Below are 13925 nucleotides of genomic sequence, written 5' to 3' on the forward strand. Positions count from 1 at the left end.
AATGTTTGCTCGTTGTTGTTTTTTATGAGCTCCTGTCTGATAACAAGTGCTTCATCAAATATATTAAGCTCAACGAGTGTAAAATTGCAACACCGACGACTGTATGAATGAGTTGTGATATAAATATATGTAGTTTGTAGGAACATGTGTCTAGCATCTACGTGAGGGTATTTTCGGGTGTAGGAAGGAAAAAAAGGCTAGCTTTAAATTTAATACACTGAATGGGTGCTGCTAACAAGTACAAATTGCAGTCATACAAGCAGGCAAGCAAGTCACGGCCATCATCGCCGATAAGCCGAAACCATCCACTAAACTGAACTGACTCGGACTGACTAGGGGTGGTGGGGGTGGTGTGTGAGCAGTGAGAAATATGATCGGGATAGCCAACACGATAGGATAGGGTGAAGCAGATTACACACAGGGATATTAATCTTTCATAATATTGCCGTAGTATGGTGGCTAGCATTGTTTCGAGTCAAAAATATGTTGTACTACAACAATGCATGGATTAAAATACTTTGCAGCAATTTGTAATAATCGATAGCCAGGGTTTTCATCATTCATATGAGTAATTAAATTATTCATGTTACTTCTATATTATACTATAGAACATGATTAGAAACTGCCTTCAGTTGTTTCCTCAGCAGAATTTAGATAATAACAATAATTATAAGTCATAACTGTACAGGTCGAAATCGATTCTACCTATCTCTATTTTTTCAGAAAGGATAGGTACTCGAAACCGACGGATAATCAAGTTTATAAGGCGATGAAGGCCGTATAAAACACATCAGAGCCGAAGGCTCCCTATTCGTTGGAGGCTTTCCACAATTAATTTACATATGTATGTTATTTTCAAGGGACATAATCACTTCCAAACATTATCACACTCCTCACAAGCATTTTCCCTAACAACTCCAAACTTCCACAGGAGAATAAAATTTCAATTCAATGTGTAAAAACTCCGTTTCTGCAGCTACCGGTTTGCAATTCTTTTTATGAAATAACAATAACACCCCTTTAAATTTTTGGAAATTCCGATGGACACTTCTGCACATCCTTCCAACATTTACTTTAATCCACTTCTAGTTTATTCCTGATTGTTTTACGAACTGAAACTAATTTTTTGGTAAATTTTGGCGGACGGAAAGAAAAACGCGTGCGATTAGCAAAAGTCATCGCCTACTACGCGTCATAATGCTTTATTTCTTTTTCTCTTTTGTTTTAATAACATTAACTTTAAAAGGTGCAAAATTATTATTTTCTAATTCATTTTCAATGTTAATAGAATCACAAAAAAAATTGAACGGATAATCGAGTCAAAATTCACGGATAATCAAATCTCGATTAATCGAGGCATCAGATACTCGTGTCCGCCCTGTAGTTGATATCTAAATTCTGCTGGAGCTTGTGGCTGTTTCTAATCATTTTCCATTGTTAATAATATGGAGGTAACATGAACAACTTATGAAGAATCAATCACAGTTGAATCTTTTATCGATTTGGTTTAATCCATCTACCAAATGGTACACAATTTTACAATGTTTTAAATGAATTTTGTTGTATTCAAACTATTGGACAAGGGGATTATCTTTATTATCTAATAAATTGCTCCGAAACATTTTAGACTATCCCCAAAATTTGAAATTTTGTGTGAAGGCACATTTTTCGCAGAATAAAGGAAAATTCCAAAATTATTGAAGTTAGATTTTTTGGTGAAAAATTAAACTATATTTTAAATGCACATAACTTTGTCATTTTTCAACGAAAATCATGAAATAGCGCATCAAAATGCATTTCAATTTCATCAGTTTTTCAAAAAAAATAGAAAATGTTCAAACAATTTGAGTTGTTAACTTCTACATGAAAGATCGCAAATAGGTTTAAAAACATGCGTCACCAATAAAGATTCTGCTAAATGTATTATTAAGTAGTTCTGTTAATGATGCAACTTTCATCTGTAGACACGTAGCTACCTCCTTTAAGAGTTATGAAAGAGATGACAATAAATCTCTACTTAAATTTTTACTTAAATCTCAAGCCTGGAATGCAACAAATTCTCGAACAGCTGAACTCACATATGCAGATAACGCGTACTTCCTACAGCGTTAGAGCAAAAGTAATTTCCAAAACTCTATTTTTAGTACTTTGTACAGAGTTTGCAGCAGAACTGATTCCAACTTTCAACGAATAATCACATCACTTTTTAAAGTATTGTTACTAATAATAGGAAAGTTCCTTTTTACGGCCTGGCCATACACTGAGCACAGGTCAAGGAACAGAATGGAAGTCGTTTGCGATTAATCAATGCAAGTCAGTATCGAGTTAAATAGCGGGCACATTTCCTATGGTGAAGACTGTTTTTATATTCTGAAAGAGTATCTTATGCGCTGAGGGCGCTTGGTAGCATAAAAAGGAATAGTCTTGGATTCAACCTATGTACGTCCAATCCATCGAGCCTTTTTTCCGGTGAGTGTATTCAATAACGTTAGATAGAGCAACCCCCATAACTCTATTATGTGTTATATGAGCCTACTTGGTTGAATATCTCTACTGAATCAAAGCAATCGAGAGATTCCCTTTAATTCAGCCACGGTATGAGAAAAGTTCAGATACCGGTATTTTGATAGCAACTTATTATCTTATTCAATGATTGTTTTCGATTGAAAACGCTCACTGAAGAACAAAGTAAGTAGTTATCGAAACACCGATATCTGAACTTTTTTCATACCGTGGTTGAATTAAAGGGAATCTCTCGATTGCTTTGATTCCACTCCTCATTAATTCCAACTATCTGGGTACAATTGCTTCGATCCGTAACGCATGAGTAAGGAAACCTTTTAGAAAAAGGGACTTTTGCTATTATATTCTCTTAGAATTTGTCCAATTTACATTTTACCGAAAGAATTTATGAACAGATATCCTTCCAATCAAAACAAACGCCAGAACAACGATTTATGTAACACAACCCGTTGCGAAGTTTGCCCTGAGGTCATCGACAGCGCCTAATGTGTGTCCGAAAGCTTTGCCGAAAGAAATAATTCCGACAGTCGGGGTTTGTATTTTTAATTACTTCCAAGCCACGTACATCAAAACCGGTTAACGTCAAGTCAAGGGGATTCAACATTCATTCAGCGGTCGAGGTTAGTCTAGCTAGAGTAGGGGATTTCCAGCAAAATCGCAACGAAAAATATAAAGCGGTTATCGGTCTCTCTCTAGAATATACTATTGCAATTTCCATCATAATTCTCAACAATCCGTGTATCACATAATGCATTGCAATGCTTGCAGCGGAAACAAAACGATATAATAATAATCAAGCGCTTACATTTGTTGTGGCTCGCCGCTCTGCTTGACCGAACTGTAATCCGTTGTTGTTTACACTCGACCGCCAGATTTCAATCGCCGCGCTTCTATTTTATCAATTGCTGTATTAGTGCATTGTTCGAAGAATTACACACTGAGCACATAATTTCTTTCACGTTCACAAAAGCTTTTGGGACAGGTAGGTGGGTTGCTTAACTGTATCGTTATCGCTTAGCAAATAATCGAATAATTTTCCCCGTTGAAGAACATACACTAGAAGCAATTGTTTTACACTGACCACTGATGGAGCAACACTTGACAACAATGTCAATACACGACGTTTGAGATAATCGCAGACACTCTTAAAACCTATCGTGCGTTACTCTTTTTCTTTTTAACAAAACAACCACTTTAAATGCTTATCTCATCAACAGTATAAACTTTAACAGCACCGATTGCGTTTCATTGGAGCAATCATCATCAGTACACTACTAGAATCAGGTGAATTCCGCGTATCCAAGTAGGCGCTTGCTAGAGCACGTCCCAATGATGAGGGCTTCGAACGTTTAACAGAAGCCTTCTACGATTAGTTGTAGAAATTTAAAATGCCTTTAAAATGCATCACCAGTGCAGATGTGCCAAACCGAAACAAAATACAAAACACAACAAGCACAGTGCTGCGATCGAATTGTGCGAAAAAGAACGTGCACCTTAAACGGTTGACGGTTGAAACGCGAATGAGCGGCCGATAGTTTCGCGCGACACAGCCCGGGGGAACCCTCGGATGATGGTTTGGCTGGCAGGTGGTCTCTTACGATTGCCAATCCTGAACCTGGTGCGCGGCGTACGACGACGACGATGACGATGCTGGACTCTGGATGCTGGAAACAAACGGGGTGCGATAGCACGTGCAAAAACACGTCCGATCTCCGGTGAGGTGCATGGGCGAATGTTTTGGGCGCTATTTGCCTTCTTATCAGACTCGGTCGGTAGAAGGCAGTGTTGCTAGCTGCCTGGCAATGTTGTGACCCCACAATCTCACCCAACAGCCGAACTCGCAAACTCCAACCAATTCTCTCTTGCTCGCGTTTTGCAAGAATCTCGTTTTGTGTTCGAGACAAACTGACATAAAAATTTCACGTGGGTGCTATTTTTGGCTCCCGAACTCTATGTTTAGAATCTGTTGGCTTGACAGAATTGGCAATCGATGACTACAACAGCCTACTGCAACGGTCGATGTTCTATGCAGAATTTCAACATTTCACTACTATCTTATACAAATTGATCACAGAATAGGTGCATCACTAGGCCACGCGATGCTTGTAAACGCCTGAAAGATACCGCACCAGTCGCACTAACAGCTAAAATTCAACCTATTCGAAAAGGGGGGCCGAATATAAACAAGCAGCAGACGCTGACATCCAGAGAGTCCTATAGCAAGAGTAGTGTTTTTGGGAAAATCAAAGCTTCGGTTCAACTGAAGCTGGTCTGTGATCCAAATATCCAAAACAGGAAAGGAACTGTCTCTCAGAATAGGAATTTAGAATTGCAAACTGAGAGCTATTCGGTGCTGACTTTACTTGTATGAATACTATCGCTACTATGCGGCTAGGGTGGTTTAAGAAATATCTTAGAGAGTGTGAAAAATTTATCAACAATTTTTAAATTCAAATTTAAACGCTAATTTCTTTTTACAAAATACAACGTCAGCAACATCAGCAGAAGCAGCCTTAAACATCTGCGCTTTCTAAGCCAATTCCGTCTTTTTCCACGGAAAGCCAAATCAAAGCAAACAATCAGCAAAAGTTGCCTGTAATCTGCGCTTCCAAATCCAGTTCCATTCCGACATGATTGTGATTAACTTTTCACTTAAATTCACCCAAATTTGCATCGATTGCTGCGGAGTTTAGTTCCAGGAAAGATAAGCCACCTATAAGTTCTACAAATTTGTTTATAAATTTTTTTTCAAAGTTTAGAAAAAAATAGTTAAAATTTTTCTTATGTTAGCCATGAAATGGTGTGTCGTTAAATCTAGATACTTATCCTAATCCTGATCCTTAAAAATGAGGGATGAATTCTGATTCTGACTCTGATCCTCATCCTGATTGCAATCCTCATTCTGATCATGATCATGATCAAGATCCAGTTTCGTATCCTTATCAAAATTCAAAACAAATATAAGATTCTGATCATGATTCTCATGCTGATCATGATCATGATCATAATCCAGATTCATATCCTTATCCAGGTCCTGATGCTAAAAAAATGTGCCATGAATTTTGGTTGTGATTCTGATCATGACTGTGATTCTCATTCTCGTTCTGATCATGATCATGATCGTAATCTTTATCCTGATTTGGTTTTTGTTTCAGATTCTCATTCTGACCCGTATCTTGATTCTAATGGGTGTCCTGATCCAGATTGTTTTTTATACTCAAATATTGAGGCTCATCCAAATCAAGATCTAGATACTCGGATGCCTGGTCCTGATCTCGATCCAGTAAGAGGATCAGTACTTACTCTGATCATAATCGTTATGGTTATCTTGATCTTTATTCTGATCTCTTTCATGATCCTCATTCAGATCTTTATCGTCTTTTATCCAAATCTTCCTTCGCATCATTATCCTGATCATCTTGATCCTTATCCTTATCCTTATCCTGATCCTTATCCTGATCCTTATCCTGATCCTTATCCTGATCCTTATTCTGATCCTTATCCTGATCCTTATCCTGATCCTTATCCTGATCCTTATTCTGATCCTTATTCTGATCCTTATCCTGATCCTTATCCTGATCCTTATCCTGATCCTTATCCTGATCCTTATCCTGATCCTTATCCTGATCCTTATCCTGATCCTTATCCTGATCCTTATCCTGATCCTTATCCTGATCCTTATCCTGATCCTTATCCTGATCCTTATCCTGATTCTTATCCTGATCCTTATCCTGATCCTTATCCTGATCCTTATCCTGCTCCTTATCCTGATCCTTATCCTGATCCTTATCCTGATCCTTATCCTGACCCTGATCCCGATCCTTATCCTGATCCTTATCCTGATCCTTATCCTGATCCTTATCCTGTTCCTTATCCTGATCCTTATCCTGATCCTTATCCTGATCCTTATCCTGATCCTTATCCTGATCCTTATCCTGCTCCTTATCCTGATCCTTATCCTGATCCTTATCCTGATCCTTATCCTGATCCTTATCCTGCTCCTTATCCTGATCCTTATCCTGATCCTTATCCTGATCCTTATCCTGACCCTGATCCCGATCCTTATCCTGATCCTTATCCTGATCCTTATCCTGATCCTTATCCTGATCCTTATCCTGATCCTTATCCTGATCCTTGTCTTGATCTTTATCCCGATCCTTATCCTGATCCTTATCCTGATCCTTATCCTGATCCTTATCCTGATCCTTATCCTGATCCAAATCCTGATCCTTATCCTGATCCTTATCCTGATCTTTATATCGATCCACATTGAGATCTTCATAGAAACTGATCCTTATCCTGATCCTTATCCTGATCCATATCCTTATCCTGATCCTTATCCTGATCCTTATCTTGATCCTTATCCTGATCCTTATCCTGATCCTTATCCTGATCCTTATCCTGATCCTTATCCTGATCCTTATCCTGATCCTTATCCTGATCCTTATCCTGATCCTTATCCTGATCCTTATCCTGATCCTTATCCTGATCCTTATCCTGATCCTTATCCTGATCCTTATCCTGATCCTCATCCTGATCCTTATCCTGATCCTTATCCTGATCCTTATCCTGATCCTTATCCTGATCCTTATCCTGATCCTTATCCTGATCCTTATCCTGATCCTTATCCTGATCCTTATCCTGATCCTTATCCTGATCCTTATCCTGATCCTTATCCTGCTCCTTAACCTGATCCTTATCCTGATCCTTATCCTGATCCTTATCCCGATCCTTATCCTGATCCTTATCCTGATCCTTATCCTGATCATTTTCCTGATCCTTATCCTGATCCTAATCCTGATCCTTATTCTGATCCTTATTCTGATCCTTATCCTGATTCTTATCCTGATCCTTATCCTGATCATTATCCTGATTCTTATCCTGATCCTTATCCTGATCCTTATCCTGATCCTCATTTCTATTCACATTCTGATCTTGGTAGATACTGATCCTTATCCTGATCCGTCAACTAATCTTTACCCTAATACTTATCCCGATCCTCAGCGAAATCTGGACAATTACATACATTTACATACCTTTCCCAAATTTTGCAAATTGCATATTCAGGAAAGTCCGGGTAAAACCGGTCAATCTGACAAGCTTTTACTAGATGGCACTTTTTGACATTAAATCAAAATTCAAAATATGCTCTCTATATCTCGACTCAGCAAGAAAAAGAATCCAAAGGTTAAATCGAAAAACAACCAATCTAATCGATTCTCTTCATGCTAATGAATCGATCCAAAAAATTGGAAATCTTAGTTTAAAAATCGATCTTCCAATGATCGATCCATGATCGACCAATCTTATTCCAGATACTTATTCTAATTCATATCTTATAACTACTTGGTTTGAATCTGAATCTTTAGCTGATATTAAACTGATCTTTATCCTGATACTGAACCAGATTATGATTCTGATCCTAATCCAATAACTGAACTAAATTCTTGTTCATATCATGATCCTGATCCTGATCGGATCTATATCCGAATTCTAGTTCTGATCGTTTTCCTGATTCTGATCGTAATCCAGATTTTGACGCTTATCCTCGATCTGGTCAGGATCTGGTTCAAAATCCTTTTACTGATTGTGATTCTGATCTTTATTCTAATTCTGATTCAAATTAATTTCCTGAGATTCCCCCAAAGATGATCCTTACACTTGTCCTGATCCTGAGCTTAGTCCCAATATTTTCCTAATTTTGATCATAACAATAATCATGACCCTTTTCCTGATTCTTACACTGGTCCTAATTCAGATCAAAAAGTTTAATAGGTTCAGGAACATCATTCAAACTATCATGTAGGTATTTTATCCCACAAACTGCATTGTCCCTTTTCTTTCGGTATAGTAAAGTTATATTAAAAGCACTTAAAAGGTTGTCAAGGCTGTGCTTTGTCTTATTCGCGATTAGTTTAGTTTTGTTCGCGATTTTCAATATTCACCCTTCTAGCGTTGTCGCAAAACGTAGATCAAGCTCAATCATATTTTTAAAAAAACTTTACCTTTCCAAGGTTAAATTTTGTTTGTATCAAATTGATGTCCAAATACCTATATTGTGTATTGCTTTAAATTCATAACTCGCGGTAAAGGCAAAATTAGACTTGACAATTTGAAAAATCCTTGTAATTCAAACATAATTTAAAATATAATTTCCAAATGTAAGTAAGAATGATATGAAATAGCCAGAACGGAGGAAAATTATTCGATGTGCATTGACATCCCCACATTTGGAAAACACAAAAAACAACATGAACGGCGCCATGCGCACAAGTTAGCAGCATCTCTCTCTCGTGATGACGGTTTTCCGAGATGAAATCTTCGGCTAATGTTCGAACCGTTTATGCTCATCGTCGACGTCGTGCTCAACGTTGTTTATATTCTGCTCGCTTGTGTCGCTTTTCGCCCGTTACATTCCTGACCAGCCAGCATGGCTTTCCGAAAATCACGTGCTCCACAAAAAACCTACCCCTTGCAAAGCTCCGTTGAGCCATCATCTTCGTTAGCTTCTCCTGCCGCCTGGATGTCTGAAGCAGCAAGTTATCGAAATCGAGAGCAACGCAACCAAAATGACGCTTCCTCTCGCTGTGCTTTCTTTCTTTCAATCTGCTTCCATTGAACATTTATAGACAGATGAAGGAGAAGATATTTTTCTGTTTACTTTTGGGCTTCGTCTTAAATATAAACCACGGAGCGATGATGGGGATTTTTTTTGTCGGCCAAACGAAGGATATCTGCTGGTCTATTTTTATACGCGCCATCGCCTTCGAAAGACGAAAGACGGATTGTCCCTGGCTCTTTTTGCCTTTTATCTGCAATGATCAAGCAGCGTATGAAGAAGCTAAACATTATCCAGCATAAGAGCTGAGAGTATCATAAAACATGCAGGCAACAGATTCCTTTACTGTAAGGATTGAGAGTGGGGAAATTATATGGGAAAATAAAGACAAACTTTACCCATTCATTGGAATTCCTCGGGTGGTGGCGCTCCAAATCCTTCCACCAATTTTATGGCTGTCCTCTTCGGAAAGATTGTTAATCGCACGATAAGCATGTTTGATTTATATTTGTTCGTTTTTCCGCGTCTCGACGACGACTTCGAGTAAGTGGGTGATGGCCAATACGATTGCCGCCAATAAATCGTATTCCCTGAAAAAAAAAAAAGATCACTCAATTACATTGATGGAGGAATTTGTTATGAATATTTGTTAAGGAATACACCTTTATTATCTTCAATAACGTAGTAAAGAACTAAGTGCCTTTTCATATGAGCGACAGTATCTTTTGCACCTAAAAACACATTGCTAAATTAAAAAGGTAAACAAAACACTAATTTCGAAAGCAATCGGCCTGCTAATGTCTCAACAATAGTCGCAACCGACAGTTACATTGTAACAATCAGCAGAGAAAGCAAGCAGGCCATGAAATGCGTGCACGAAACCACCAAACAAACATAACAACAAACCCAACTTACCAAAAGAAAGCGGGAAAACCACAAACGATTTTCCCACGCCTCCTAGTCACGTGTCGGTATGTATGGGGGCAATTATGGCCTACTGCTACTAAATGCCGCGTTTAATAAATGGCTCGTTGGGCTGTGAACATTTGAAAAATGGTCGTTATGTTTGCCCACTAGCTGCTGCTGGCTGGGCCTACTCAGAAGAAGGAAAAAGTCATCGCTTACTGCGTGTGTGGTTTTCATAGGCTTCATTTTTCGTACCAGTAACAAACAGTGCTGATTGCATTTGGTCTTTCGTAGGTTTTTTTTTATCTTCTTCACTGGAATCTGTTCAGCCATGGTTTATGGTCCTTTTCACCAGCTGTGTTGGACTGTGTTGAGCAATGCAACGCACCATTTACGGATTGGTAAACCGCAAAAGAGGTGATCTATCAGCCAACAGTAGTACCGATTCCAAATGGAGGCTAATGCATCAATCAACGGCTTCTCAGGTGATGCAATCATACGCATTTCTAGTGAATTACCAATCAGATGATCAAGTGATTCTGAAATAAAAAGAAAAAGAAAACAAGAACATTCGACTCTGAAAATTTGTTTATGTTGACTGTTTTCAATTATTTAAACGACATTTGATGGCAAAAACTGTTAAAAAATCACAAACTTGAAATGAAAAAATAAACGAAATAGACAAATGTTATAAAAGAGACAAAACTGACAAAATTAAAAGATTTCCCGAAATAATGAAAATGTCAGGATGGTAAAAAATATCAAAACTGTCAAAATTGTTAAAATTGTTAAAATTTACAAAATTGTCAAAATTGTCAAAATTGTCAAAATTGTCAAAATTGTCAAAATTGTCAAAATTGTCAAAATTGTCAAAATTGTCAAAATTGTCAAAATTGTCAAAATTGTCGAAATTGTCAAAATTGTCAAAATTGTCAGAATTGTCAAAATTGTCAAAATTGTCAAAATTGTCAAAATTGTCAAAATTGTCAAAATTGTCAAAATTGTCAAAATTGTCAAAATTGTCAAAATTGTCAATATTTTTAATATTGTCAAAACCGTCAAAATTGTCAAAACTGTCAAAATTGTCAAAATTGTCAAAATTGTCAAAATTGTCAAAATTGTCAAAATTGTCAAAATTGTCAAAATTGTCAAAATTGTCAAAATTGTCAAAATTGTCAAAATTGTCAAAATTGTCAAAATTGTCAAAATTGTCAAAATTGTCAAAATTGTCAAAATTGTCAAAATTGTCAAAATTGTCAAAATTGTCAAAATTGTCAAAATTGTCAAAATTGTCAAAATTGTCAAAATTGTCAAAATTGTCAAAATTGTCAAAATTGTCAAAATTGTCAAAATTGTCAAAATTGTCAAAATTGTCAAAATTGTCAAAATTGTCAAAATTGTCGAAATTGACTAAATTTTCAAAATTGTCAAAATTGTCAAAATTGTCAAAATTGTCAAAATTGTCAAAATTGTCAAAATTGTCAAAATTGTCAAAATTGTCAAAATTGTCAAAATTGTCAAAATTGTCAAATTTGTCAAAATTGTCAAATTTGTCAAAATTGTCAAAATTGTCAAAATTGTCAAAATTGTCAAAATTGTCAAAATTGTCAAAATTGTCAAAATTGTCAAAATTGTCAAAATTGTCAAAATTGTCAAAATTGTCAAAATTGTCAAAATTGTCAAAATTGTCAAAATTGTCAAAATTGTCAAAATTGTCAAAATTGTCAAAATTGTCAAAATTGTCAAAATTGTCAAAATTGTCAAAATTGTCAAAATTGTCAAAATTGTCAAAATTGTCAAAATTGTCAAAATTGTCAAAATTGTCAAAATTGTCAAAATTGTCAAAATTGTCAAAATTGTCAAAATTGTCAAAATTGTCAAAATTGTCAAAATTGTCAAAATTGTCAAAATTGTCAAAATTGTCAAAATTGTCAAAATTGTCAAAATTGTCAAAATTGTCAAAATTGTCAAAATTGTCAAAATTGTCAAAATTGTCAAAATTATCAAAATTGTCAAAATTGTCAAAATTGTCAAAATTGTCAAAATTGTCAAAATTGTCAAAATTGTCAAAATTGTCAAAATTGTCAAAATTGTCAAAATTGTCAAAATTGTCAAAATTGTCAAAATTGTCAAAATTGTCAAAATTGTCAAAATTGTCAAAATTGTCAAAATTGTCAAAATTGTCAAAATTGTCAAAATTGTCAAAATTGTCAAAATTGTCAAAATTGTCAAAATTGTCAAAATTGTCAAAATTGTCAAAATTGTCAAAATTGTCAAAATTGTCAAAATTGTCAAAATTGTCAAAATTGTCAAAATTGTCAAAATTGTCAAAATTGTCAAAATTGTCAAAATTGTCAAAATTGTCAAAATTGTCAAAATTGTCAAAATTGTCAAAATTGTCAAAATTGTCAAAATTGTCAAAATTGTCAAAATTGTCAAAATTGTCAAAATTGTCAAAATTGTCAAAATTGTCAAAATTGTCAAAATTGTCAAAATTGTCAAAATTGTCAAAATTGTCAAAATTGTCAAAATTGTCAAAATTGTCAAAATTGTCAAAATTGTCAAAATTGTCAAAATTGTCAAAATTGTCAAAATTGTCAAAATTGTCAAAATTGTCAAAATTGTCAAAATTGTCAAAATTGTCAAAAATGTCAAAATTGTCAAAATTGTCAAAATTGTCAAAATTGTCAAAATTGTCAAAATTGTCAAAATTGTCAAAATTGTCAAAATTGTCAAAATTGTCAAAATTGTCAAAATTTTCAAAATTGTCAAAATTGTCAAAATTGCGAAAATTGTCAAAATTGTCAAATTTGTCAAAATTGTCAAAATTGTTAAAATTGTCAAAATTGTCAAAATTGTCAAAATTGTCAAAATTGTCAAAATTGTCAAAATTGTCAAAATTGTCAAAATTTTCAAAATTTTCAAAATTGTCAAAATTGTCAAAATTGTCGAAATTGACTAAATTTTCAAAATTGTCAAAATTGTCAAAATTGTCAAAATTGTCAAAATTGTCAAAATTGTCAAAATTGTCAAAATTGTCAAAATTGTCAAAATTGTCAAAATTGTCAAAATTGTCAAAATTGTCAAAATTGTCGAAATTGTCAAAATTGTCAAAATTGTCAAAATTGTCAAAATTGTCAAAATTGTCAAAATTGTCAAAATTGTCAGAATTGTCAAAATTGTCAAAATTGTCAAAATTGTCAAAATTGTCAAAATTTTCAAAATTGTCAAAATTGTCAAAATTGTCAAAATTGTCAAAATTGTCAAAATTGTCAAAATTGTCAAAATTGTCAAAATTGTCAAAATTGTCAAAATTGTCAAAATTGTCAAAATTGTCAAAATTGTCAAATTATCAAAATGGTCAAAATGGTCAAAATGGTCAAAATGGTCAAAATTGTCAAAATTGGCAAAAATGTCAAAAATGTCAAAACTGTCAAAATTGTCAAAACTGTTGAAATTGTCAAAATTGACAAAATTGTCAAAATTTCCTGAATTTTTAAAATTACAAACAAAAAATATTTGGATAACTTGTCATATTTGGCAAACAGATTTAAATAAAAAAATACAATTTTGGAAACAATGAAAAAAAGTAGCAAAAATCATAAAAAACACAATAATGAAAATATGTAATAGAATCACTAAAGTTTTCAAATTACAAAAATCAAAAATAGTTTAAAAAAGACAATAATGGTAAACATGACGGGAATTTCTTATATGGAAATGATTGCAAAAATGACAAATACAAGTAAAATTTCCAAGATATCAAAAAATAATTTGAATCTGAGTTCTAAGTATAAATTCTGAATCTGAATTCTGATTCTCAGTTAAAATTTATCTGGACCTTGAATAGAATAATTAGTTTTTTATTACTATTATTATTATTATTCCCAGTAGCTTCAAGTTTCAACTTACTAGTTACGTTTTTCCATGTGTTGAA

General features: G+C 34.6%; 1 protein-coding gene across 1 annotated transcript in view; it reads right to left on the minus strand.

The window, feature by feature from the left end:
* Positions 1-4504, minus strand: part of LOC129751814 (feline leukemia virus subgroup C receptor-related protein 2) — a 117179-nt gene extending 112675 nt beyond the window's left edge. The window contains exon 1 of the mRNA XM_055747542.1: positions 3329-4504. The gene's annotated coding sequence lies outside the window, so the exon portion shown is untranslated. The remainder of the gene's footprint in view (positions 1-3328) is intronic.
* Positions 4505-13925: the final 9421 nt, after the last annotated feature.

Source organism: Uranotaenia lowii, chromosome 3 (genome assembly GCF_029784155.1).
Source record: "Uranotaenia lowii strain MFRU-FL chromosome 3, ASM2978415v1, whole genome shotgun sequence".
Lineage (NCBI taxonomy): Eukaryota > Metazoa > Arthropoda > Insecta > Diptera > Culicidae > Uranotaenia > Uranotaenia lowii.